Source organism: Arvicola amphibius, chromosome 4 (genome assembly GCF_903992535.2).
Source record: "Arvicola amphibius chromosome 4, mArvAmp1.2, whole genome shotgun sequence".
Taxonomy (NCBI): domain Eukaryota; kingdom Metazoa; phylum Chordata; class Mammalia; order Rodentia; family Cricetidae; genus Arvicola; species Arvicola amphibius.
In genome coordinates, this window is record NC_052050.1 from 128,317,872 (window position 1) to 128,343,409 (window position 25,538).

The following is a 25,538-nucleotide window of genomic DNA, read 5'->3' on the forward strand; positions in this document are numbered from 1 at the left end:
GTGGTGGTGATGGTGACAACAGCAACGACGACGACGATGATGATGATGTGACCTGCTGGGTTCCTGAGGGCAGACTGGTATAAATACCCGAATGCTAACCCTAGTCTACTCCCTTAGTACGTGTGGAGGTCTGAGAACAACTTGAAGGCACTGGTTCTCTCCTTTCACCATGTGAGCCTGGAAACCAAATGTTAACCCCACCAGGGAAGAATAAGACCACTACCAAAATTTTTGAGCCAAATTTGAAGCAAGATTATTAAATACCAACCAGGACAATAGACACTAGCCAGGTCCATACCTGTGATTCCCAGAGTCTGACAGTGAATTACATTAGTCAGGGGCATATAAAGACAAAACCCATAAGGCTGCACATTTTCTGCCTTTGTCCAATTAAAGATTAGCATACATCCTGATGTGCTTCTTGTGTGTGTGTGTTCAAGCACTCCTGTGCAGTCGGGGCAACCAACCTTGTTTCGAGAAGCGAAAACAAGTGGCTCATTATCTTACATGAACAACAGTCCCCAGCATCCCAGGAAGTGATCTGACCTTAAGCAAATGAGGCTTACCGGTTAGAGGCATTTTTGTTTTCTAGCTCTCTAAAGCACCACAATTTTAACTTAAAACATAACTTTAGCTACCATACAAGCTCAGTCATCAGGCTTGGCCACCGGCACCTTTACCTACAGAACCACCACATTTGCCCAAAGAAAATGTAAATTTTTTTAAGGAGAGAAGAAAATGAAGTCTGAGTGGGATCCATGGACTCATCCTAAAAAGATGATCCAAAGAGCATCACAAGCATGACTTTGTAAAATAAAAACAAACCCAGGTAAGAGTGAACGTCAGGCAGTGGCTTTAATTTTGATGTATATTTTATCAGATTGCAAGTCGGATTCATCACCAAAAGTGCCAGATTAAAAACTGGTGCTGGAAAAATTCAAAAGTATGGTGTGCTCCATCGCCAGCCACCTGGCTACACTAGAGGCAGGCTTCTCAGTACGTGTCTGCCAGTTTTGCTAGGCACAGTGGCGCTTACTTCAATACGGCTTCTCATCTTCTGAGAACCACTGGGGAGCCAGACACTCAGCAGAATGTCTGACAGGCACCTTTGGACTAGATCTTTTTGAGGTGCCGTCTTTCCTTCCAAACTTGAATAAAAAGAGATAAATGGGGAGGCACCTCAGGGGATGACACGCTTCCCTGATGTATGATAGGACAATTAAGGAGAGAATGAACTCCAGTTCCTCTGTCAAAGGACAGGGACTGGGGCAAAGTTGCACCTGCAACCCGCTAAGGCTTTCTTCCTCTTAGTCCTGCCTTAGATCCGTCCAAATGGGAATTTGTGGATTTGAATCAGAAAACAAGTTCAGGATTAACCAGAGTGGCACAGAATTGGGTATTTTAAAAGATATTTAAAATGCCATAGTGGGTTTTTTTTTTTTTTCGCTGTTGTTCTGTTTTTAAGACAGGGTCTCACTATGTAGCCAGGGCTAGCCTGGAACTCACTATGGAGACCGGGCTGATGGAAAACTCACAAGAGATCCACCTATCTAACATCTGTTGTAAGCACTATGGTTAAGGACCAAACTAACAAAGAAAGACAGATGTACCCCACAGCACGGGTACCAGCTTATGTAAAAGACCTCTCATTGTCGTTACAACAGTTGGAGGGTTTTGAAGCTATTAACTTGTAAGGGTTATTAAGGAATGAAAGGGAGATTCAGGATGATTCCCAAGAAGCACATGGCAGGGTTAGAGTTAGAAAGAGTAAAACTCGGGATCACAAGGGAGCTGGAAGATAGGACATCTTTAGTGTCAACAAAGTTAGTGGACTTGTTTTCCCCCAGAAAATTAGTGGGCAAAGGAAGGAAGTTCAACTCAGGTTGTATGCAAATAGGCCTCAAATCAGGGCCATTGCTATTTTAATATAAAATATGTATCTACAAAACATATGCAAGGGAATAGCATCCTTAAGTCAGCAACCTTCACAGTAAATATCGCCAATCACAATAGAGCCTTGCCGCTCAGCAGGTGAGGGGTGGGGGTGAGTGGTCCCTTTACCTCTCTGGTCCTCATCACCTTCCCCATCTTTCTAGCCTGCCACAGCCAGTTTATCGGCTCCCCTGATGTGGAAAAAGGAAATGGTACTCATTTGTAGGGAAGGGATTTTGCTGCAAGCTTGAACTTAATGCGTGTCCAATAACAGAGCTGACAATTTCTATCAAGTAAGCTATCAAACTCCATAGGGTAAGAAGTGGTTGATGGGGGTGGGGGGCGTGGTGGCAAGGATGTCTGGCTGCTGTCTTCAGTGCTTTGACTTAAAAAACGCTAATGCGTAAAGTCTGGGGCTCTCATGATTGTTGGAACGAACTCCTGCATCTATCTGCTGTTGGGGGGAATTATTACAAGTTCTACTACCTAGAGAGGGTATTTCCTGCCTCCTGGGATGGCCGTGTGCTCCAGAGGAAATCACTCTACTGTCCAAAATCAGTCTTGGTGTTCGGAGACAGGGTGTCAGGCTGGCCCATGCTTTGTAGCCCAGGATGTTCTTAAAGCTCCAGTCCACTTGTTTCAGACTTCCAAGTCTACCACCATGCATGGTCTGAGGCCATCATTCCAAAGCAAATACAGTCTACCCTAAGGTAATTGTTGCCTAAAGCACATGTCCCTGCCCTGGGCCCCCACGGTTACAGGCCAGGTAGTGTAAACTGCTAGAACCTTCTCTGAGGAATTCCAGCCCAGCAACCCTCAAACCATAGAGTCCCTGACTGAAGTGCCTACCTCTGCTGGTTCCCTCAGCTTTTGAGGGGGCTGGGAGCAACAGCTCTGGGTACATTAGAGGACACTTGGAAGGAGGGAGCTAAAGAGATTTCTACCTCAACCAGCCTTGTCTGGTGCCTCTGAAATTCGCTCAGGAGCGAACTCGCTTCGTTATCTTAATACCTTCTGGAAGATGGCATCCGTAGGCTCACCTGAGGAACGAGTGTTCCTCTAATTAGTGAAATGTTTACCTTCTAATTGCCAAGTAGTTTCTTCTTCCAACCATTACATAACTGCCTCTATCTGAAGCATCTGGAAAGACGCCCCTACCCCCCACCCTTCCTCAAACCCTTTGTCTCCGGAACAGGAGCGAGGCTGCTGTTATCAAAGTAGGTTCTGCTTGGCGAGGCCTCCTGGCACTGAATCCGTGCTTCAGAAGCGCGCCTTAACTTTATAGCTAAACACACTTAAAGATGAGTTTAGGACTCCGTAAAAAAAACTAGCTGAGACTTGGCCAATCACAACAGCCAAGCTCCAGCCAATCACAGACTGCCAACTGATCAGGCCACTTTCCAAGGAGGCAAACGCCCATCTGTCACCAGGCCAGCTTTCTGTGCTTACTCCCCTCTTCTGTCCCTGGATGCTACCCGCCCATGATGCCCTGAGATCTGTGAGCTCGCCTGACTCTGACAGCCACAGGACACAATCGCTCTCCCCTCACATTCGGCACCCAAAATTGGTAAATTTTGATTTGTCAGCCGGCTTTCTCTTAAAAGGGTCAGATCGTCCATGCCTGTCCCAACACAAATAGCTTTTCACTGTGTCTAGAGTCTCCTAGGCTCTCAGCTCCTTCCTTAAGTCTCCTGGGTTTGCCCCTCGTTAATCCTTCAAATGGAATTCTGGGTTGCTCTTGGTTCTAAGGGCTCAAATGTACAGGACACCGAGGACAGACCACGTGGTCAGTTCTTCCCACAGCAATGAGATGCAGTTCTCTAGACTGGGTGCAGGCGAGGGAAAGCCTTGAACTAGGCAAACCTAGAGGTCGCCTCATAGCTGTCACCGGTGGTGGAATGCAGTTATCCTGTCCCAGATTCGAAGGGAATTATTAGAATCTTGGTGCATTGGGCTGACAGAAACCTGTGGCCTTAGATGAGGAAACTCTAGGCACCTAGTCCCATGGTTTAGACTCGTGCTAGGTCAGGGTTTAGACTTCAGTCACTGGTAGACATTTATTCAGTCATAGAATTTTTATGGTTCCAGGGTCACCTTTAAGGGATTTAGAAAATTACTTTAAATATAAAGTCAACTGAATCTAAAGAAAAGATTCCCTAATTAAATTGATTTAATCATTTCTTATCGTATGCATGTGTTGAAATACCACACTGTACTCTGCAAAATATGCAAATGTTTATGACTTAAGTAATAAAATGGTTTAAGAGACTGGAAAGGTTTTATTTACTGTGTGTATGTGTACGAATCTGTGTGGGTGTACTTGTGCCAGGGCTTTTGTGTCAAGGACAAGAACTTTGGGGAACTGGTACTTTGCTTTTCGTCATGGATGCCCTGGACATCAAACGTAGGTCAGCAGGCTCGGTGACAAGCAGCTTGAGCTGCTGGGCCATCCTGCTCGAAAACATTTTAAAAACCATAATAATCAAATTTTAAAAGAATAAAGAAACCCCCAGCTCATAGCTGAAGTCGAGCTGAACTTGACCTCATGGCTTCATCCCTTCTCTTTCTACTATATCAAGTCTGACAGTTCTGATCATTTTTTTTTCATTCTAAACGTTTTAGGGTTTATGACTACCCCAGAATTATGGGAGGGATAAAACTCTTCTACTCGGTGCTCGGGGGAAGGAGGGAACTACTTCTGGGTTTGGTCACAGCTCCCAAGGTGCCACACGTAGCTACCGCCAGACCTGTAGACCTGGGGGCCTCACCCAGGTGCTGGCTGCTGTCCCAGAAGGAAGGGAAGGTTGAGACTGCATAGGATTACTTCAGTATTAAGGGCTCCATCTCATGGCTGCCTCCCGAGAGGGACTGGTGTGCCTGTGGTTTCTAGGAGATTTTTAGTTCCTTGTTCCTTCTCTGACAATTGCTCTATGACCTTGTGTTAATTGGGCTATGTGTGTTTCCTGAATTCCTGATCACCCAGTGTGATGATGCTTTGAGCCTCTCAGCTTTCTGGTCTTCCATGTGTCTCTGTCCTCACTCAGAGTACTCCGGCGTGAGTGCCCAGCTTCTTGGTCCTCCCCTGGGCCTGTTCCTTACCTGGTTTCTCCATCGATCACAACTTTCCCTGCCCTGCAAAGAATCTCACCCTGAGCTATTCTGTAGCTAAATCTATAGCAGCTTTAAATACACCACCCTGAGGAACAAGCTTGACAAGTTTTGAGTGGAACACCTTATAGGTTTGGGTTGGGTTTTTTTTTTTGTTGTTGTTGTTGTTGTTTTGTTTTTCGAGACAGGGTTTCTCTGTAGCTTTAAAGCCTGTCCTGGAACTAACTCTAGTAGACTAGGCTGGCCTTGAACTCGCAGAGATTCTCCTGCCTCTGCCTCCCGAGAGTGCTGGGACTAAAAGCATGCGCCTCCACTGCCCGGCTTGTAACACCTTTTAGGGTCTAGCTGGCAACAGTCAGTTTTGAAAGTAGTAGACTAGCAGGTGGCTTCCATTTCCAGGTTCCTGTGGTAGGGTTCTGGGGTTGGTCGCTCTCTGTGCTTTCTCTTAGATCAGCTGGAAAATGGTAACAAAGATAAGTAGGCCCGAGAACCATTTCTTCAAGTCGAGGTGGGCTTTGTCAAACCTGTGTTAATACATTCAAACTGAAACAATGGAATGTCACATTGAACTTGAAAACAAAGCTAAAAAAAAAGGAACCCGAAATCACCATGAGCCGACAAGGATAAGGGACAACTTACCGCTGAAGGGAATGGAAGCAGTGTGGGCGCTGGCAACAACTGGGTGGTTTCTTTCTTACATTTGTTTATTTATATTTTATTGTGATTTTGTATATGAAGGGGGTAGGGAGAGGGAGAGGAAGGGAAAGGGAGAGAGAGGAGTGGGGAGAGGAATAGAGGGGTTATAGAGAGGGAGAGGAAGAAGGGGAGGGAGCCAGGGAGAGGGAGAGAGGAAACTTGGTTTGAGGTGGGTTCTCTTTGTGTTCTCTGCCATGTATGGCAGGTTAGCTGGCCTGTGAACGTCAAGGATGAGAGGAGCGTAGCACCGCGCCAGACTTTGTGTGAGTCCTGGGGATTTGAACTCAGGTCCTTATGCACCCAAGACAAGGGCTTTACTGGCTGAGCTGTCTCTCCAGCCTGAGGCAATTGTGTCAAGGATAAAAATGCAAGTTTCAGAGTCTGGTCTGTGAAATGGCTCTGTGGGTGGAAGTGTTTCCGGGGGCGAAGCCTAATGGCCGGAGTTTGGCCCACAGGGTGGCAGGAGAAAACTGACTGACGTAAATTGTCCCCTGACATGCACTTGTGTGCCGTGGCACATTAGTTCACGCAGATCCATAGCCACGCTCTAAATAAATACCTAAGTTAATACAATGAAACACCTTTCAAAGTTCACATCTCAGGAAACGCCGGCATTCCTCTCTTAGGTGTTACTCAAGAAAAACGAAACTTTATATTCACATAAAGCCCACAGGTAAATATTGCAGAAGCTATCTGTTCATAATTACCAAGTGCTGGAAACAAGCCAATGGCCATGAGTAGGCGGATGAACAAACAAACTGGAGAATTGCCTGCAACGGAATAGGAATACACACCCCGGTAACAGGCTGCAAGGAACAATGGGGACACAGAGCAGCTTCCTTCACCAGGGCTCTGTGCTAAACAAAAAACCAAACACCTAGCCTTGCAGAGCTCCTACTGGATGGCTCCGTTTATGTGACGTCATTGAAATAGCAAAATCGTGGAGGTGGGCAGCAGAAGAGCGGTTGTCAACAGTCAGGAAAGATGGGGAGGGGGAGAAAAGGGGGTGACTAGGAGAGGTCTGTACTTAGTAGAGCCTTGCGGTGATGAAACGGTTTTGTACTGAACCATCCAGGAGGTATACTGATGTACTGAACCATCTTATACGTGCGATAAGAAGACAAGTGTGACAGTAGTGGCCACTTCCTGTTTCTGACCTTCCGCCAACTGGCTCAAGGGTTCAGGGACACCTGGTACTGTCTTTAAAAAAAAAAAAAAAAAAAAAAACGGATTATTTTTTACTCATTTTATTTTTATATGTATAAATGTTTTGCTTGCCTGTATACATGTAATGTGGACCACGTATGTGCCGAGTACCCAAGGAAGCAAGAAGAGTTCCCTGGATCCCCCAAACCTGGAGTTATAAAGGATTGTAAGCTACCATGTGTAGTCTGGGGGCCCAAACTCAAGTCCTCTGCAAAACCAGCAAGTGTTCTTAACCACTGAGCCATCTCCTTAGCCCCTCATTTAGGGCTGTCTTACTAACATCCTATGACTGTCTTTATTTGAAAGCTTGTATGTACATCTGTAATACCATGCTACATCTCACACGGGCACATACACGCATATATACATATACTATTGTGGAGATGAATCTCAGATACAGGGTACTAAGTAAAAGGAGTCACTAAAGGCGCCCTGCTGACTGATGGCATTTGATAGTCTGTGTTTGAGACGGGGTCTCTCTACATATCCCTGGCTATCCTGGAGCTCACTATACAGACCAGGCAGGCCTCCAAGTCACAGAAATTCACCTGCCTCTGCCTCCGAGTGCTGAAATTAAAGGTGTGCACCACCCATGCCCCGGGCTACCATTTGATATTCTAGAAAAGGCAATGTTATGGGGACAAAGAAGAGATTACAAATGGGACAGCACAAACACTTGGGGTGATGGAATGTTCTGGACCTGACTGTACTGAGGTTACAAGAATGCTTAAACTCGGGGACTTGCACTTTAAAAAGAGTGAATTTTACTAGACGTAAATTTCTAAATGAATTTTAAAAGTTAATTGTGACTAATATACAGAACACTTCACTTCTATCACAAGAAACTATCACAATTATTTTTGTGTAAGTTACGTATTTGGTTTCACAATTTTAATGCCCATGGTGACACAGTCCTACTGTAAAAATTTTCTGAGATTGTCTGGCCAAGGAAACGGTCATTTTTACAGTTATATCTCTTTGTGGTTTTGGTTCAACAATTGTTAAATCCCAACCGGAGGAGAATAAAACCTCTACCACAATTTTGAGCCAAACTTGAAGTAAGCTTTAATTAAATACTGACCAGGATGAGGGACTCTGGCCAGGTACATTCCTGGGTCCTCAGAAAATGGAGAAGAGCCACGTTTTGCAGAGGCCTATAAAGGCAAACCCATAAGGGTGCATATTTTCCACCAGCTCCAATCAGGGGCAAGCATATCACCTGACCTACTTCGTGACTACGTACCTCCCACTGTTGTGTGTGATCAAAGTGTAGTTGGGTCAAACAAACTTGTTTAAGGAAAACCATTTGGCTTGTTATCTCCTACAAACAATAGCCTCCAGCTGTGGGGGCCAGCCATGATAAGCTAAGTCTGGGCAGGTCACCCAAAAAAAGTTCTTTACTTCCAACCGTTACCACCTGCCAAAGTAGAACTTGGCCCTTACTGATTAAAAGCAGTTTGGTTTCATGGATCTCTTAGGAACCTTAGCTCTCACACAGTGCAAAGCAAAAGAATTTGTGGTGTCGCTGTGGTGTGACGAGACCAGACAAGCACTCTACTGATGGACCTGTATCTTCAGTCACAGATGAGAAACATGGAAGGTGTTTGGTTCATTGGCCTGCCACTCCAATGACAGCTGGGTGGGCACCCAAGATGGAAGGTGGACCCCACATAATTTAAGTCTGAGCAGAGTTTGGAAAAGCCAGTTTGAAACCCAAAGAAGTTTGGGAAGGAGGTGGGGAGCTTTGGGGACTCCTTGCATGAGTTGATCCTCCTTGGTTGTTTTCTCGAGAGAATGTGTTCAGGGGTTCTCACCGCAGCTCAGGTGTATGTACTTGAACAGGGGACTCTTAGCCTCGTGGAGCTTGGGAATGCGGTGTGTTTGCTCACCTACCCACCCCACTGCTAAGAGGTGTTTTAGCACGCTCGTTATTTATGCCTCCTATTGAATGTTTCCTCACTGGAGCATGCTGAGAGGGTAAGAGTGGATGGACCCTGTGAAGTCGTTCTCTGAGAGCAGTGGGAACGGGTGACCAGCCTGGAATCTCCCAGGCCGCAACCTCATACTTCCATCTCTGGAATGTTGTAATATAGGGATTTTAAGAGAAATAACCTCATAAGTTCTGCTTAGCTGTTGCTTCTTTATTTATTTATCTTCTGAGGGTTTTATGCAGCTCAGGCTGGCTTAGAACATTCTATGTAGCTCGGATGACCTTGAACTTTTGGGGTTCCTGCCCCCACCTCAGTATCATTTGAGCTTAGTTCCAGTTTAAAACCCAAACTTCCTGACTCTGGACTCAAAACCCTCAGAAGATGGTGACAACTCTTTGGTTCATCCTCTTATTCTCTTAGAATCTTAACAGTATTTCAGTGAGAATAACTACAGACACTAGGTAGCTAGTGGGGGGGCAGTAAGGACAACGGCAGCTTTCAAGGAAGGAGAAATAGAGATAAGGGGAAGAGGCAGGAGAGATGGCTCAGAATTAATAGCACTGAGTACGTTTCCAGAATACCCGGGTTCAATTCCCAACACCCACACGGCAGCTCTTAACTGTCTGTAACTCCAGTTCTGGGAGACCCAGCATCCATGGCAAAACACCAGTGCACATAAAATAAAAACAAATAAGTTAAAAAGAAAAAGAGAGACATGGAGGGAAACTAGAATAGGATGATTTAATGGGGGGGAGGAAAAGGAGGATCTGTGGGCAGGGATAAGTAGCACTAAAGAGGCCCTTTGAAATGCCATATTAAACCTGCTACTGTAGAAGCTTCCGCAAGTATACACTTATGTGAAAGTAATTTAAATAGAGTCACCAAATGATGAGGGAAGACAATGCCCTAACTAGACATCTTATGCTACCAAGTAAAACATCCAGTATCAGGAAGGGCTAAAATTTTGAATTATTGGTCAAAGGAGTTCTGTAGATTCTCTCAAACATCACAGGCTATTGCCAATGCTATTGGTCAATGCTCACCCCCAACCTGAGAGTAAGACCCATTGCTGAAGACACTATTGCTGAAGACTGTGAGAGCCAGAGGTAGTGGATGACTCCAAGGAAACAGCATCTTTCAGACACAGCAGGACAAATGCACACATGCACACAGAGGCTGTGACAACAACACACAGGAGACCTGCACAGGTTCAAACCAGACAAAATCCCAGCACAGAGAAAGGAAGAAGACATACGGTCCCAACCCTAAGCAAGGAGCATTCAAACAACCACAAGTAGGAATATGCCTAAACTTTCAGGGATCGTCAAAGCAATCTTGCATTTTCCCGTGAGCAGAAAGCTGGGAAAGAGAGGCGGTTTTGTTTGTTTTGTTTTTAGAAAAATAAAAGTTATAATTTTAAAGAAAGGAAAAGGCTTTGATTTTTTTTCTTTCATGAGATCCTATAGTCCTAGATCTAGTCCTAGACAATTAATGAGGGATAAAACAAAGGAAAGAAGAAATGAGCTTTCTCAGCCTTTGGATGTCCTGCTCTGTAACATTTGGGCAAAAAAAGCAAAATTAAATTTAGTCATGAAGAAGATCAGACAAACCTAAATTGAAGAACATTATTGTATTACCAGGATGTAATAAGGTTAGGGAGTGTTTCGAATTAAAGGAGATTGCAAAGATGGGCAAACTAAATGCAATGTGGATTCTGGATTGAATCTTCTGTGAGAAAAACAAATTGCTGCTCCGAGGTTAACTATTGGACTAATGGTTGAAGCTGGACCGTGAACTTAAAATAAATGTTCCAAAGTCAATGTGAAATTTTCCTAAATGTGTTAATTTACCAAGGTTGAGGGAGAACTTGTCCCGTGTTCTTAGAAAATACACGGAAGAACTAGAGGTTAACGCATGAGTTGCTTACTGGTCTTCAGTATCTAAGCAATCAAGCAAATGCCCCACAGAATGCCACTCTGATAGAGGCCACTCCTCAGAGAGACCACAGGCAAATAAGGAAAATATTCCAATGTGACACAGGTAAAGAGCCTACATGGGTTCCCTGTACGGCTTTGCTCAGGGTTTAAAATGCCTTCAAAATTAAAATCGAAGGGAATGGAAGGGAAGAAAAGATGGAGGGGGGGAGGGAGCAAAGGGAGGGGAGGGGAAAGAGGTGAGGGAAGGAGAAGGGAGCCGTTTTAGTGGCTGGTTTGGCAGTCTCTGTTTCCATTCATCTTCCCCGCTAGTGGGTAAAGAACACTCAGAAATCATCTGTCAACATTTCTGTCATCAACTTCTGGCTTCAGATATTATAGGCTCCACCAGGACTCGGATATAGTTCATTGACTAGGACCCAGTGTGCACCATAGAGAGAGACCCACATGGTTTTGGGGTACTGTCAAGAGCTCCACGGGGTTTACCTGTGCTTGGAAACATTCATCGGACCATTTACAAGCGATTTCTAAGTTATCGCTTGTTTTGCTACTGTTAGTATTGCTGTCCTCAAATCCTTTGTCTTCTCTCTGTCTACCCTCACTCTCACAGAAATGGAGGTGCACTCGACAGTGCATGGAGAAGGGGTCTTCACAGATCTTTCGTGAAGCTCTGTAAAACGACCCACTTCGGACCTGCCTTGGCTCAATTCCCAAGTTTCCCCACCTACCTTTCCCTATCTGTCCAGTTTAATTTAAGGAAAAGTTGTCCAAAATACTGGTTTGGGGTTGCGAGGCAGATGTCAGCAGTAGAGGACTTGCCTGTATATTCAAGGCCCCACATGTTATCCCTGGTGCTGAAAACAAAATTTGTTTGCTCTCATGAACCAGCTTCCTGATACTCTGGACTTAGAACTGAATGTCTGCAAATCTGTGTAAAATCAAATCAGGCAGTCGATCGATAAGTTACAAAATGAATCTGTTCTGGGTGCCTGGCATACAAGACAGAAGCTTTCCTTACAATGCTGCCTTGTGTACACTAAACAGGTAACTCTTAAGTGTTCTTCACACACACACACACACACACAGAGAGAGAGAGAGAGAGAGACAGAGACAGAGACAGAGACAGACAGAGACAGAGAAATCATGCTTTAGTGACTTATTAACATTAGAACAGACCGGTAAATCCAGGATAATAGCAATCAAATTGTTTTATTTTATTCTTTTGTGGGTAGGGGTGTTGCGTCTGCAGGTCTGTATACCACATGTATCACACCACCCGATGCAAGAAGAGGGGAAGAGGGTGTCCAATCCCCTGAGGATGACCTGATAGACAGCTGTAAGCCACCACACGCGGGTAATGGAGATCAAATCTGCGTCCTGTGGAGGAGCAGCTGGTGAGTCCTCTAAACCGATGAGCCACCATTCCAGTTCCTGTAACAGCATGTCTTTTTAACTTTACAAATTACCCCAGAAGTGAAAGAACAAAATTCATCTAGGGGCTTTGGGAAGGGATGAAGAAGGTGGAGAGGGGCGGGTGTATAGAGGGGAGCCCTCAATAGTTTCCATCTATTGCTGAGTCAAACTGATCAAGTGAGAAATGTCAGTTGGTGACTAATTGTGAGAGCAGGACTCTTTATAGTACTCTGCAATGTTCTGAGCTTTGAGATATTTGATAACAAAAGGGACAGAATGGCGGCGTGACAGCACCAAGGTGCTGATATCAACATTTGGGACCTGACTATTAGAGACACCTAAGCCAGCCCTTTCTGCAACCCTCTTTCCAGAATGTCAACAACTAGTTCCAGTATGCATTGACAAAATTGTGTGGGCTGGTTGTTCTTTCTCTTCCTTAATGACAGAATTGGCCCAAAGCAAAGCCTGTGCCTCGAGGACCCACCCAGCTGTCTTTTCCAAGGGCAGGCTGGAGGAGGAGTCTCCCAGGTGAGTGAGGAGTGGCGGTGCCCCAAGGGGAAGGGCAGGTCCTGGGAACAAGGGAAAAGGTTACTGCAGGTCAGAAAAGAGGAGGTGTGGAAACAGGGCCTGCTTTGCTTGGCTCCAGCAGGTGCCAACTATCAGACCTATGGAGCAAAGAGAATCATGTGTTTGGCCATGACATAACACATGGACTTTCCCTTCAGGTACTGCTCAAGGGTCCGAATCCAGGGCAGGAAGGCTGTCAAGATGCACCTTGCCATGATAGGTGCGTGGCCCTCCCATGCCACTTTCTGTGTCAGTGTCTTAAGATAGGTCGACTTCGATCCACTGTCCTGGCTCATGACCTTTCAGGGCCCAGTGACAGGTCATCAATTATGAGACACAAAGGGATGTCCCCTCTGCTCTTAAATACTTCCCAGATTCACTACTCCCCACTAACAGTAGGTGTAATGCTTTAAGTAAGATGCTGCAGGTTCCCGAAGGGCTACAGTGGGCCACGAGTCCCAGCAGGGAGTCATGTGGTAGGTGAGAGACCTCAATGGGGCAGCCAGTTCCACAAGGAGAGACAGACAGATGGGCACACCAAGAGACCACGCTGCAGGTCTCTGAAGGCAGCTGGTCCCAAGCAGGGAGCCACTAGGCAGACGAGAGACAGAGACATGGATAGGCACACCATGCAGAGTGAGGTTGGATATTTATCTAGTGGGTTATGGAAGGGAAGGGGAGGAGGAGAGAAGAGCAGAGAGAGAGAGGCAGACAGAGAGAGGGGGGTAACAGAAGGGGGAAGGGGAGAAGTGGGGAGAGACAGAAGCTGCCTCTTCAAGAGGGAGACGGAAAAGGAAAGGACTCAGGCTGGAAGCTGAAGATCAGTTTGCCTTGGCCCGGAGGTGGGATCATTACAATAGGATCTCCCTGACGAGGAGACTGGTAGGATCTGATCTAGTTCATCGTCCACTGTTCTACCAGGAGAGTGATCTGAGAACGGGGTTCCCTTAGGCCCTGTCTAAAATGGGTTCATTTCCTGATGTCCTGTCCTTTCCTTGCTGTCCTTACACAGAAAACTCATGTACTGTGGCATCCTTGGTGCTTCTCAAATCTTTAGGAGGGCCTCTGGTGGGAATTCCACCCCAGACCCATCCACACCGTCTCAAAGTCAGGTTTAAAGCTCCCACCATCACTTCTTCTCCCCTCTAGCAGGTACTTCCTCAGCTCCTAGGCTAAGGGCCACTGTCTCTTGCTGTCCCTGCATCCCGCTGGTGACAGAGCCCTGCCAGTGTTCCCCAGGAGTGTCTTCTTCATGCTCTCTTTCTGCAGATGGAATTTCAGAAATACCCTCGGGGGTGTAAGGGTCACAAGGGTTACTGAACTTCCTAAATGGCTCTCTGCCTTGGTTTTTGGTCCACGTGTGCCCACAGACTGGGAACATACTAACAGAGAAACTAGGGCTAGAGAGGTGGCTCAAGAGTTCAGAGCATTTGTTGCTCACGCAGAGGACCAGGGTTCAGTTTCCAGCCATCTGTAACTCCAGTTGCCGGAAGTCTGATGGCATCTTCTGACCTCCATGGACACCAGGCATGCATGTGATACACATGCCTACACATAGGCCAGCAGTCATAAATACAATGAAATAACTAGATCTAAGATAGAGAAACTTAGATCTTGCTGCAGTGGTTTGCATGAAAATGGTTCCTATAGAATCATAGAGAGTGGCATTATTGGAGGTGTGGCCCTGCTGGAGTAGGTGTGGCTTTGTTGGAGGAAGTGTGTCACGGGGGGTGGGGGGGGAAGCATGCTTTGAGGTTTCAGAAGCTCAAGGCAGGCCTTGTGGCTCACGATCTCTTCCTGCTGCCTTCAGCTCCAGACATAGCCCTCTCAGCTACCTCTCCATCACTGTGGCTATCTGCATGCCTCATGGTTACTGGCAAGATGATAATGGATAAACCTCTGAACTGTAAGACAGACCCAATTAAATGTTTTCCTTTATAAGGGTTGCCGTGGTCACGGTGTCTCTTGACAACAACACATACTATCAAACTACTAGGACAGAATCTCTGGAGATGGGACTGGGAAATCTGACTCCAAAGTTGAACCCTGGAGCACACGTTCTAACAGGTCCCAGAATGGCGTGGTTGTAGACATTTGGAGCCACATTTCTTCAGTTCAGCAACAAGCTTGACCGCTCCTCAGTTGTGTAAACTTTGGTAGAGTCTGTGTCCTCTAAAACCTCCAGTTCCCTTGTCAGTCAAATGGAAGTCAATGAGAGGATTAAATACATGTGGTCAAGGGCTTAGCTGGCTGGCTCATGGTTGCAGACTTTACAATTGTGTAAAAGGCATACACATGCAGTGGGAAACACACATTGATTTTGAAATTGGGAGTTTTCCCTGAGGTAGTAAGATGTGGTCCAATATCTCCAGGTACTAGGTAGTGACCATGAGTCACATGGTCACAAGAGGGACAACCAACACTACAGTGGGCTGGGCTGCCCAGTTCTGCTGCTCAGCAGGCTGACCCTAGCAGATTCATTTTTAATAGACAGTGTTTCTAGATTCTGCTGGGTTTACTGGTGTGCAAACATTCATGAGGAGAGTCCCGTGAAGCATCCAGACCAGGGTGAGCACAATGTAAGGTGTGATGCTCCTATTCGGTATACAAGCCACAAGTGGACTTTTCAGTTCAGAATAGCATTTTCTGTGTATATACACGCAAGCATGGACATGTGTGCAGGTGTGTGTAAACAGAGCTCACCAATGAGGTAGTCCCAGGGGTCCTCCTGCCCCACCTCCTTGGAGGTGCTTAGGTTACTAACGCGGCTTCACTTAGCTTTTCGTATGAGTGTCATGGTCCAAACTCAAGCTCTTGTTTGTGTGGTAAGCACTTTCTTGAAATACTATTCCCACCCAGTCACATCCTTACTCACAATACTACACTGTATCCCAGAGAGTGGTGCAGAGTCCCTTGGCCACATGACTGGGGGAAGGAACATCAGTAGTGATGAAGGTAAATTGGCATAGATCACTCAGGATAAGATGAGAGAGCAAGGAACCTCATGGCTGAGGGCTTCCTCAAAAAGCCGGAACCCAAGCCTAACTCAGAGGCTACTAGGCAAGCCAAAGGGAAAATGCCTGCCCTGCATAGTTCTGGATCTGATCCCCATCACTAAAACCAAAACCAATAAAAGCATCATTGACCTTTTGGCAGGCACAGTGATGCACCCTAGCCTGGGACAATAGTGAGGAGTGAGGGGAGAGGGAATTGGAGGAAGGATAAGGGGGCAGGAGGAGAGGGAGGACACTCTTCCAGATACCTGATCCACACTTCTCAACGCTCTCTGAGTCATTAAATCAAGACTAATAAAGCTGCAAAATCGTTACACGTTATAACATACATAATGCCCACACACATTAGAAAGGAATCTAATATAACATAAAATCAAAGGTAAGGTTGAATCACAAGGCCAGTGAAACAGCTTGGTGGGTAAAGACACTTGTACAAAGCTTGGCAGCATGGTCGTGATCCCTGGAACCCAACATATACATAAAGATTACACACACACACACACACACACACACACACACACACACACACAGATAGATAGAGAGAGAGAGAGAGAGAGACAAAGAGACAGAGAGAGAGAGACAGAGACAGAGAGACAGAGAGACAGAGAGACAGAGAGAGAGAGCATCAATCAATAATAATTAAAGTTTTAAAAAATATGAGGAATTCCAACTGAAATTATGAAATAGAAATCAGGAAATCTGAGTACAGTATAACTTCAATTACTGGCAATATATCAATGCTGGCTCATTTCAATACAAACTGTTAATGATAACAAGAATGGGGGAAGGTAGAATACATGGGAACTCTATACCCCTCTGCAGTTCTGGGTGGATGCAAATTTGGATGAGGTCCTGAAAGAAGCAAAAGACATCAGAGGAAACTAGTGACCCTAAGCCTGGACTCAGCAGCATCAACAAACCCCAGCCCCCAGAATATTTCAAACACTCCACCAACTCTCCACATCACTTTTATCCATGTAAGAAAAACTGAGAAAAAAATTGGAGTCCAGCAAAAGCAGTACAATGTGCAATTTGTCGTTTTCACCATCTCGAGTTTATAGCTCAGAGGCATTGAGTGCAGGCACATGGTATGGCAGCCACGGCCATCCTTCCCCAGCAAGGCTTCGTCTTCCCTAACTCAACTCTGTGAAACACATGCTCCCCATTCCCCCCGGCCTCCGGTCACCGTGCTGCCTTCTGTCTTAATGAACCAGGTTATTCTAGGAGCCTCAAAGAAGTAGAATCCAGGGCTGTCCCTTTGTGACTAGCTTCTTTTGTTTAACGGAAGGTCTTTAAGTTATGTTGCAATTGACTTCAGGATAGGAAAGGTTTATTTTGGCTTCTCATTTCTGAACATTTCCTTTTAAAGGTTGAAGAATATCCTAAGATGTGACTGAATCACCAGGTGATTTTTTTTTATTTCACAGTGTGATCAGACTTATCACAGAAAGATTATTATGGGGGCCATGAGTGCAAATATGTTAAGCCTCATTCCTGGATTCCTCTACGTCTTCCTGCTTTGTGATCAAGGTCAGTTTCAAGGCCTCTCTAACTCAGTGTAGCTTTGAGCACACGCAGGCCCCAATGCTTTATTCTAAGATGTAGTTTTGCCAGAGATAAGTATACCAGCATCTATAGTCAGATCAAATACCTCTTGGCTAGGCCTTTGAAGGGATTAATACGTAAAGGTGACTTCCTGTATGTTCTGTGGGTGGTTATAAGCTTGCTCATTGCCCCAAGCGTGGGAGAATTAAGGAGATCAAACATCCTTCACGTGACAATATGAACTGCCCTGAAATGGCCTCTTTTCTTTGATCCCACATCATATTAATTTCAAGGTAACTGACTGGATTCTAACCACTACCCTCACCAGGAACACTGCGCCCATTGCTAAGGATGCTGCCGCTGTCGTACATGAATAGAGTCGGGGTCAGCAGAGGTGCCTGCACTCTCTGTGGCTTAACTGAACAGAGAACTATTTCTCACCTGTGTAAGAGAGGTTGCTCCCTTGCATGGCACCCTTTCACAGGTGATGCGAGGTCGTCTTCTTAACTGTTGTTTGCTGACGGTCTCTAATTCTGGTCACGCGAACGGGAGAGAAAGCAGAAAACCAACAACGAAAGCCTGAGTCTAAACAGCTGCAGGCTGGAAATGACATTTCCCTTCTTCTGGCACACCCCTGGTAAGAATTAGTCATAAGACCCAACGTGTGAGAGGAGATGGGGGTAGGAAGCGTTTTCTCCCTGTGCACACTCACTCACGTGGCTGCACACTCACGTGGCTGCACACTCACGTGGCTGCACACTCACGTGGCTGCACACTCACATCTCTGCTTAAGAAGCAGCACAGATTCCTTGAGTTCTGTCATCTTCTCTGAGAGTTGGGTCTTGGTGGTATGTATTTGTAATCCCAGCACTTGAGAGGCTGAGGCAGGAAGATTCCAAGTTTGAGGCCAGCCTGGGCTGCGTATCAAGACTCATCTGCAAACACCAAAGTTAACAAGGGAGGTCTGTCCTGGCGGTTTTGCTGTCACAGTCCCCTCAGTGGTCACTTGCCAAACGCTTACTGCACACCAGAGGCTGTGCTGGTCAGCTCTCCTTCATTGTGACAGATGCACAAATAATTTAAATCGACAAAGGCTTGGTTTTTTGTTCACAGTTTCAAAGGAGCCAGTTTGTGGTCACTGCTTCTGTTGCTTTGTGCCTGAACTAAGGCAATGTGTCACGGCAGGAGAGTGACCGAACAGCCCCCTGCTGTTCCCCTTCCGCCAGTCAAGAAGGAGAGAAGGAAGCCGGGTGGTGGTGGCGCACGCCTTTAATCCCAGCACTCAGGAGGCAGAGGCAGGCGGATCTCTGTGAGTTCGAGACCAGCCTTGTCTACAAGAGCTAGCTCCAGGACAGGACAGGCTCTAAAGCTGCAGAGAAACCCTGTCTCGAAAAACCAAAAAAAAAAAAAAAAAGAAGAAGAAGAAGAAGAAGAAGAAGAAGAAGAAGAAGAAGAAGAAGAAGAAGAAGAAGAAGAAGAAGAAGAAAGAGAGAAGGGAAAGATGGGACCAGGGACAAAATGCACTCCCCAAGGCATGCCCCAGTGACCCCCTCTCTCTAGCAAGGCTCTGACTCCCCAAGTTTCTACCACCCAAAATAACGCCATTAACTGGGATCTAAGAGTTCAACACATTAGCCACGGGGACAGTTCATGTTCAACCATACAGCCATCAATGTGAATGCTTTATTCTAATTACTATGTAGTTCTTGTCTTACACTTGAAAAAAAAAATACTCTGGGCCCTGTGTTGGCTTTCTAGGGCTGCCGTTTGAGAAGCCTTACAGACTAGATAGAGGTTTTGAACGGCAGCAGTTTCTTTTCTCATTTCTTTTAGGCCAGACAGTCTGAGATCAAGTCTCCCACAGCTGTGATTTCTTTTAAGGTCTATTTTCCTGTCTTGTGAGTGTTTGGATTGGGGCTTCACCCCAGCCCCTGGCATCCATGTGTCCAGGGAGTCTGGAATGTTTGGGTGGAGGGTTCCATTCCAGGCCCCCTCCCCTGGGAGTTGCCTCAATCCAGACTCCACCTCCAAGAAAGCCCATCAAACGATGACCCCTCCCCAGAGATGCTCAAGACCGCTCCCACAGGCTATTTAAACGACCCCTCGGAGAGCAAACACATGGTCTTCTGGTCTTTCTTTCCCTTCTCTGTGGTTTTCCCGGTCTTCCTTCTCATCCATCCCTGGGGAGCCTGGAAGGCCACCCTGGAGTGCTGGCATCCATTAAACCTGGGCTTTTTCTAATTTGGTTTGATTTGGTCTGATTTGCATTATTGCATGGGCAGAGAGGTTTGTTGGGCTGTGAAAACTTTTCATCTGGAGATTCCACCGAGGGGTCCCCCCCCATCCCGCGCGCGCGCACGTTGGTCCAACACTGGTTGGAAAATGCCCTCCCTCGCACCTGCTCTCACCCAGGCTAAGATTGGCTTTGTCAGTGTAAGTACCCATCCCCAAGTTAGGGCCCAGGGCCTCATTCACTTGTCAGCTGTCTGTTGAAGTCACAGACCCACCCGTGCCAGGCACCCAACCCCACCAGGAGGGGCAAGGGCCTGCCTTGCCCTTGTGGGGGCTCCTTCAGGTGGGAGACATCCTTCCACGGAATTTCCACACCTCCCTGTTTTTGACTCAAAAGTGGACCCATTGTGCTAGGCTTTGAGTCCTGAGTCAAACACAGACTTGTAAGAAGGGTGCCTGCAATTCAAAGCCAGATCCTCTAATGAGTGCCCTTGGGCTGCTTTTTATAAAAATCTTTTAAAATTGGGGCTAACACCATACACTCCTTAATGCCTAATGTAAAACAAACAAGCCTCCATATGCCCCTGGTTTCTAGATGCTGTGCTCCTGCTCCTCCCTTCCCATCTCCCCTCTCCACTTCTCTCGCTGTTTACTCTCTACAATGAATCTGTGTCCTCCTGTCCTTCCACTCTAAAACTGTACAGGTGTTCAGTCCTTATATTTCCGTTCTCCCTGCTAATCTGGTCCTTAATGGGACCACCTGTGTGCTTCCCTGGCTTCTGCAGCCAACACAAGGATTTTTAAGTTGGTCAGCTGACACAGGTTCCTAAAAAAAAAAAAAAAAAAAAAAAAAACAAGTTTTATTGGTCTGTTAAAATAATGTGGCCACACTATTTTTACACTTGTTTTATGTCTATGCGTGTACGTGTGTTTGTTTCTATAGTATGCTTGTTTATGTCTGAGTGCGTGTGCTTGTTTTAAAAATCTATAAAATTTGTAACTCCAGATTACAACAACTCTGAAAAATACAAACACGTGGATAGCCGCCATTTTGACCTCAGCGCCATGTTTGGTAAGAGTACCCATGTGTGCTGGACCTACCAAGGAGACATTCCACCTACAATATTCTTTAACTTATTAAAATATTCCTTTTAATCTTCTTAATTTGCTTGCATTGGTAAGCTATAACTAATTTGGTAAAATATATATCTAAATTTAACTTAATGTCTAATTTAGAACCTTCAGGTGAAAAGTTTTTATGGCTCAACAAACCTCTCCACCAAGGCAATAATCCAAATCAGACCAAATCAAACCAAATTAGAAAAGGCTCAGGTTTAATGGATGTCAGAGCTCCCAGGTGGCCTTCCATGCTCCTCAAGGAAGAAGACAGGAAGGAAGACCAGAAGACCACATGTTTGTTCTCTGGGGGGCAGTTTCTCTGTGGGAGTGGTCTTGAGCATCTCTGGGGAGGGGTCACCATTTGGTGGGCTTTCCTGGAGGTGGAGTCTAGACTCCCAGGGGAGGGGGCCTGGAATAGAACCCTCCACCCAAACATTTCAGACTTCCTGGACACATGGATGCCAGGGGCTAGGGTGAGGCCCCAACCCAGAGATTCCAGACTCTGGGTATAAAGATGTCAGTGGCTGGGGTGAAGCTTCCAACCAAGCAGTGGGTAGCCATGTTCTTGCTATGTTTTCATACATACTAATATATCAATTTCTAGGGCCAGGTTAGAGTAGGGCCACCCAAAAGATTTCACTTTAGCTTAGTTACTTCAAAGAATTTGATGCCAAATATGATTGTGTTCTAAAATGTTCGGGGTTGGAAACGTCTACATATAAGTGTGGTGGGGCCGTAGTTTAGCCCAGAACATTCCCTAACTTATCTTACAAAATATAATGTAAGAATACATGCAAAATTTTGATGTTATTTTTTTCTAAACTATTTCTAATAAGAAAAATATTTGCCGAGGATAGGCTTAACCACATGAACAGGATACCACCTTAGAGTCATTTAAATGTAACACCAATATAGGTGATTTTGATACCGGTTCAACAGCCCTCTGAAAACAGCCTTCTATATGTTTGTGCTTCCTGGTCTCAGGATGACTGCTGTGGCTCCGAATGTCATGCCCGTGCTTAAGGAAGAAGGAAGTGGAAAGAAGAAAGGATTGCACCACCTGTCTTTGTGCCAAGACAGAAACCTTTCCTCAAATGCCTTTTCTAGCACCTCATGAATTAAGATAATGTCCTTATCAAACTCTAGTTGGCCATTGAGCAGTTGAACACAGTAATGAAGTTGGCATGAGTTTGGGGTGTACAGAGCCCACAGTGCAGTGTAGAGAGAAGTACAATCTCTATTGGGATTACTGACGCTGCCTGTTAAGAAATAAGAGTGTTACAACATTCCAGATGAACTGAGACTACATCTATCAAGTCACTGAGTCTCTTAATTACTGTTCTATTGCTGTGAAGAGATACCATGACTTAGGCAACTCTTATCAAAGAGAGCAGTTAATTGGGTACTTGCTTATAGTTTTAGAGGGTTAGTCTATGATCTTCACAGCAGGGAGCATGGCAGCATACCTGGTGCTGGAGCAGTAGCCGAGAGCTACACCCGTATTCATAAGTACACACACACACACACACACACAGAGAGAGAGAGAGAGAGAGAGAGAGAGAGAGAGAGAGAGAGAGAGAGAGAGAGCACATGTGCTTGTACCTGGTGTGGGCTTTTGAAACCTCAAAGCCCACCAGCAGGGACACACTTCCTCCAGCAAGGTCACACTTCCTGATCCTTCTAATCCTTTCAAATAGTGCCACTCCCCGGTGTCTAAGTATTCAAATATGTAAGCCTGGGGGGGGGAGGGAAGGGGGGCATGCCTATTCAAACCACCACACTGAGGAAGATTTCAAGACTGGTGATGTGTAGTTAGCAAACTGACCTGTGGTTTGTACACACCTAGTGTCCTGGTTCCTGAGAGAGCACTGGAGTCTCCCCTAGATGACAATACTGGAAAAATCCTCAGGGGAGACCATCCCTTTACCCACTACTGTGAACTTCCCCCAATGCCCTCTAAAAGGCAAGCATAGGAGAGAACATCCCCTGAGGGAGGGAGGGGAAACAGTCACACCTGAATCAGGTGGATGAGTGGGTGTGAGCAGAAGTGAAGTGGGTGGTATGCCTCTTTTCTCCATTGAGGAAATCTAACTTCTTAGATGAGAAGAAGAGAGAACGGACAGAACATTAGCTCCACCAAAAATGACCAGGTATTGCCAGGAACCACAGAGATGGCACATTTCAGATGAACGTCAGAGGAAGCAACAGGAAGATGTTTCCTCTAACCACTTGTGAAGGCCACCACAAAGGGCACTTTTGTTCCTTCCCTTAGGAAAAGTGTGTAGTCCTTGCCCCCAGGACAGCAGCCCTAGGCCCCTGCTATGCCTCACTGTGTCAGAGAAAAGTGACAGAAGAGAGAAATCGAGGTTTAGACACCATAACGATCCTCTCTGAACAAGTTTCTAATTCTTGTCACAACAGTTTTGTGAGTCTGTCATCTGCTGCATCCTTGTTCTGTAGTGGTTCCGCAGTTAGTGTAGGACCTCTGAAGCTAAAAAAAGAATTAGCCAAACAGAGAGAGAGAGAGAGAGAGAGAGAGAGAGAGAGAGAGAGAGAGAGAGGAAGAAAGAAAGAAAGAAAGAAAGAAAGAAAGAAAGAAAGAAAGAAAGAAAGAGAAAAAAGAAAAGAAAGTCAGAGTTAAAAGTGTCAGATATACACACTTTGCTGAGTCTTACTACATTGAGATTGTCTTGCATTCAGTTTTTGTTTTTTGCCAATAGAATACAGCATCTTCAGCTGAGCTGCATAATAGGTGATTGGAGAAGAGAAGGTTCTGGTAGTGTTTGTGGGCACAGGTAAGGAAAAGGGAATGTTGTCTCTACCTGCTGATTGCAGGTATATCTTACCCCACTTGTCTTCACTGGTGATGGGGATCGAACCTAGGGATTCATGTCTGTTAGGCAAACACTCTACCCTGTGAGCTACATCCCCAGTCTAAAAGATCTGGGGATTTCATGAATATCGTTTGCTCTTCTTCTTATGACTAAGAGGGTTTGTAGGGTTCTTGTCTTAGTGGCACCTGAGGGTCCCAAGTCCCAGGGCGTCAGAAGGTGCCAGCCATCCTGCTGCACGGAGGGAGGGAAACTAGAAGTCATTCACATGGGTTCTGTCCCACCGAGGCAGACAGCACACAGATCTTTAAGCAAAACCAGATATATTTTTGTTAAATAGAGATCTGGAATCTTAAAGGACATCACATCAGCCACTGAAACTGATGACTCATTCAGAGCTCTTACTGCATTTGATCCCATCTTGCAAAGAGGTGGAAAGATGTTGTGGGCAGTTGAGACTTAAATAACTCCCAGAGCCTTCGGGTGATCTGTTTGCATCCAACCATCAGGAGATTGCCAATGACTTCCCAGCCTCCCATCAACAACAGACCCAGTCCCCAACCGAGTCCACCTCTACCTGCCTACTGCAGTTTGGATGCCCTGCCTGGATTCCAGCTCTCTGAATTCAACATGAACCTGCAAGCTCGCTCAGGGGTTCCCGTGCTGAGAAACTTGGGACCATGCTTTCTCCCTGCTTCCCTTCATTGCCAGCCAACTGGCTCTGAAAATGCTGGATCAAAGCCACTACCCAGATGTGGACACCCGATGCTCTGTGAAACTTCCCAGCTCATGCGGGCTTACTGCTAACTGCCTACCAACACATTCCCATGCCTCCAGGGTCGAGCTCTTCCAACCTCCACCTTGCTCCAGGGTCACCTTAAGACCGGTGTGCTTGAAAGTTTTAGAAGCTCAGATTCGAAGTTTCCAGCTGCACAAAACAAAGCTGGCGGTATCTCAGCCACTTCCGTTCTCCCACCTGCTGGCCAGCTCCCAACTGTAGCTGCAAGGAGCCAGGTCAGGCTTTGATCACGTGCTCACCTCCTGCTTCCTACTTTGCACTTCCTATTGTTAGCATCATTTCTCTAGGTCTCTAGAACTTATCTTCTAGGGTTTGTGGACCCCTGTTACTGCTCAGGTGTCCCCAGAAAACTAGCTGTGATTCCGAGGTGGCTGAAGGAGGGGAGGGACAGAGGCACAAACCTCAAGCAATCGTTTGCATTTGCCCAGCGGGGCTCAAAGTGATCAGAAGCAGTCCCTTCCCTTGCGGTCTCAGTCTTCTGATGCTAATCACACTGTAAATGCCCCCCAAAGGCTATCTACAAAGAGAAGACTCCCCAGGCCAGGTGATCCAGCCAATGGATTGAGATTAATGTGGGCAGGTAGTAGGCGTGCTTTTGGCTGTCTGAATCTTGGCACTCTGTCATAAAAACTGCTTTGGTTTGTTAAGATAAAAACTCACCTGAAACGACACCGGCAGTCCAGTTTCTCAGGTCACCCGGCAAAGGACCTCCCTTCAATGCCCTGTTCTGGGTGAGCCCAGGGAGAGTCTGACACTGCTCCTTACTTGGAGCTGGGCCAGCCCGGTCTCCATCCAGAGGCCCATTTAATCACGTTCTGAATCTATTCTGGGCCACACTCATTTCTCAGAGTGGAAATTGGATTTTTGACAATGTGCCTTTCGCATGGAGTTCTTCGTTCTAATTACAACCCGTCCCCAGCAAGAAGGCCTGTGTTAAATGGCGGTGTCTGCCAGACCATGGGCACCTCCTCCAGCCCCCTGGCTTGGCGGGATGGCATCTTGCTGGTGGCTGACTAGTCTCCTTACAGGCACTCAGTTGGAAAGCCGCTTTCTAGATGTGATTTGCTAACCAAGGGGACACCTAGTGACAAATGTGATAAATGACAAGAGCAAAGGACCCCAGATCTTTGTTCAATTGCTTTTATTTTTTTAGGGGTTATAAGATGGAATGCCTCAGATTTTTATCTCTCCATTTTTGGGAAAATATATGT

General features: G+C 46.1%; 2 long non-coding RNA genes across 3 annotated transcripts; one reads left to right on the plus strand and one right to left on the minus strand.

The window, feature by feature from the left end:
• Positions 1 to 6,710: 6,710 nt before the first annotated feature.
• LOC119813527 lies at positions 6,711 to 25,337 on the minus strand. Of its 2 annotated transcripts, none has more exons than XR_005285193.1 (3): positions 24,988 to 25,337; positions 17,788 to 17,879; positions 6,711 to 6,936 (listed from the first exon to the last, which is right to left on the minus strand). It is a non-coding gene; the product is annotated as an uncharacterized LOC119813527 (long non-coding RNA). The 2 variants fall into 2 exon arrangements; XR_005285192.1 differs by having other exon boundaries at positions 17,788 to 17,980.
• On the plus strand, positions 11,786 to 22,179 carry LOC119813526. The gene is made up of 4 exons (XR_005285191.1): positions 11,786 to 11,851; positions 12,040 to 12,201; positions 17,229 to 17,331; positions 21,682 to 22,179. It is a non-coding gene; the product is annotated as an uncharacterized LOC119813526 (long non-coding RNA).
• Positions 25,338 to 25,538: the final 201 nt, after the last annotated feature.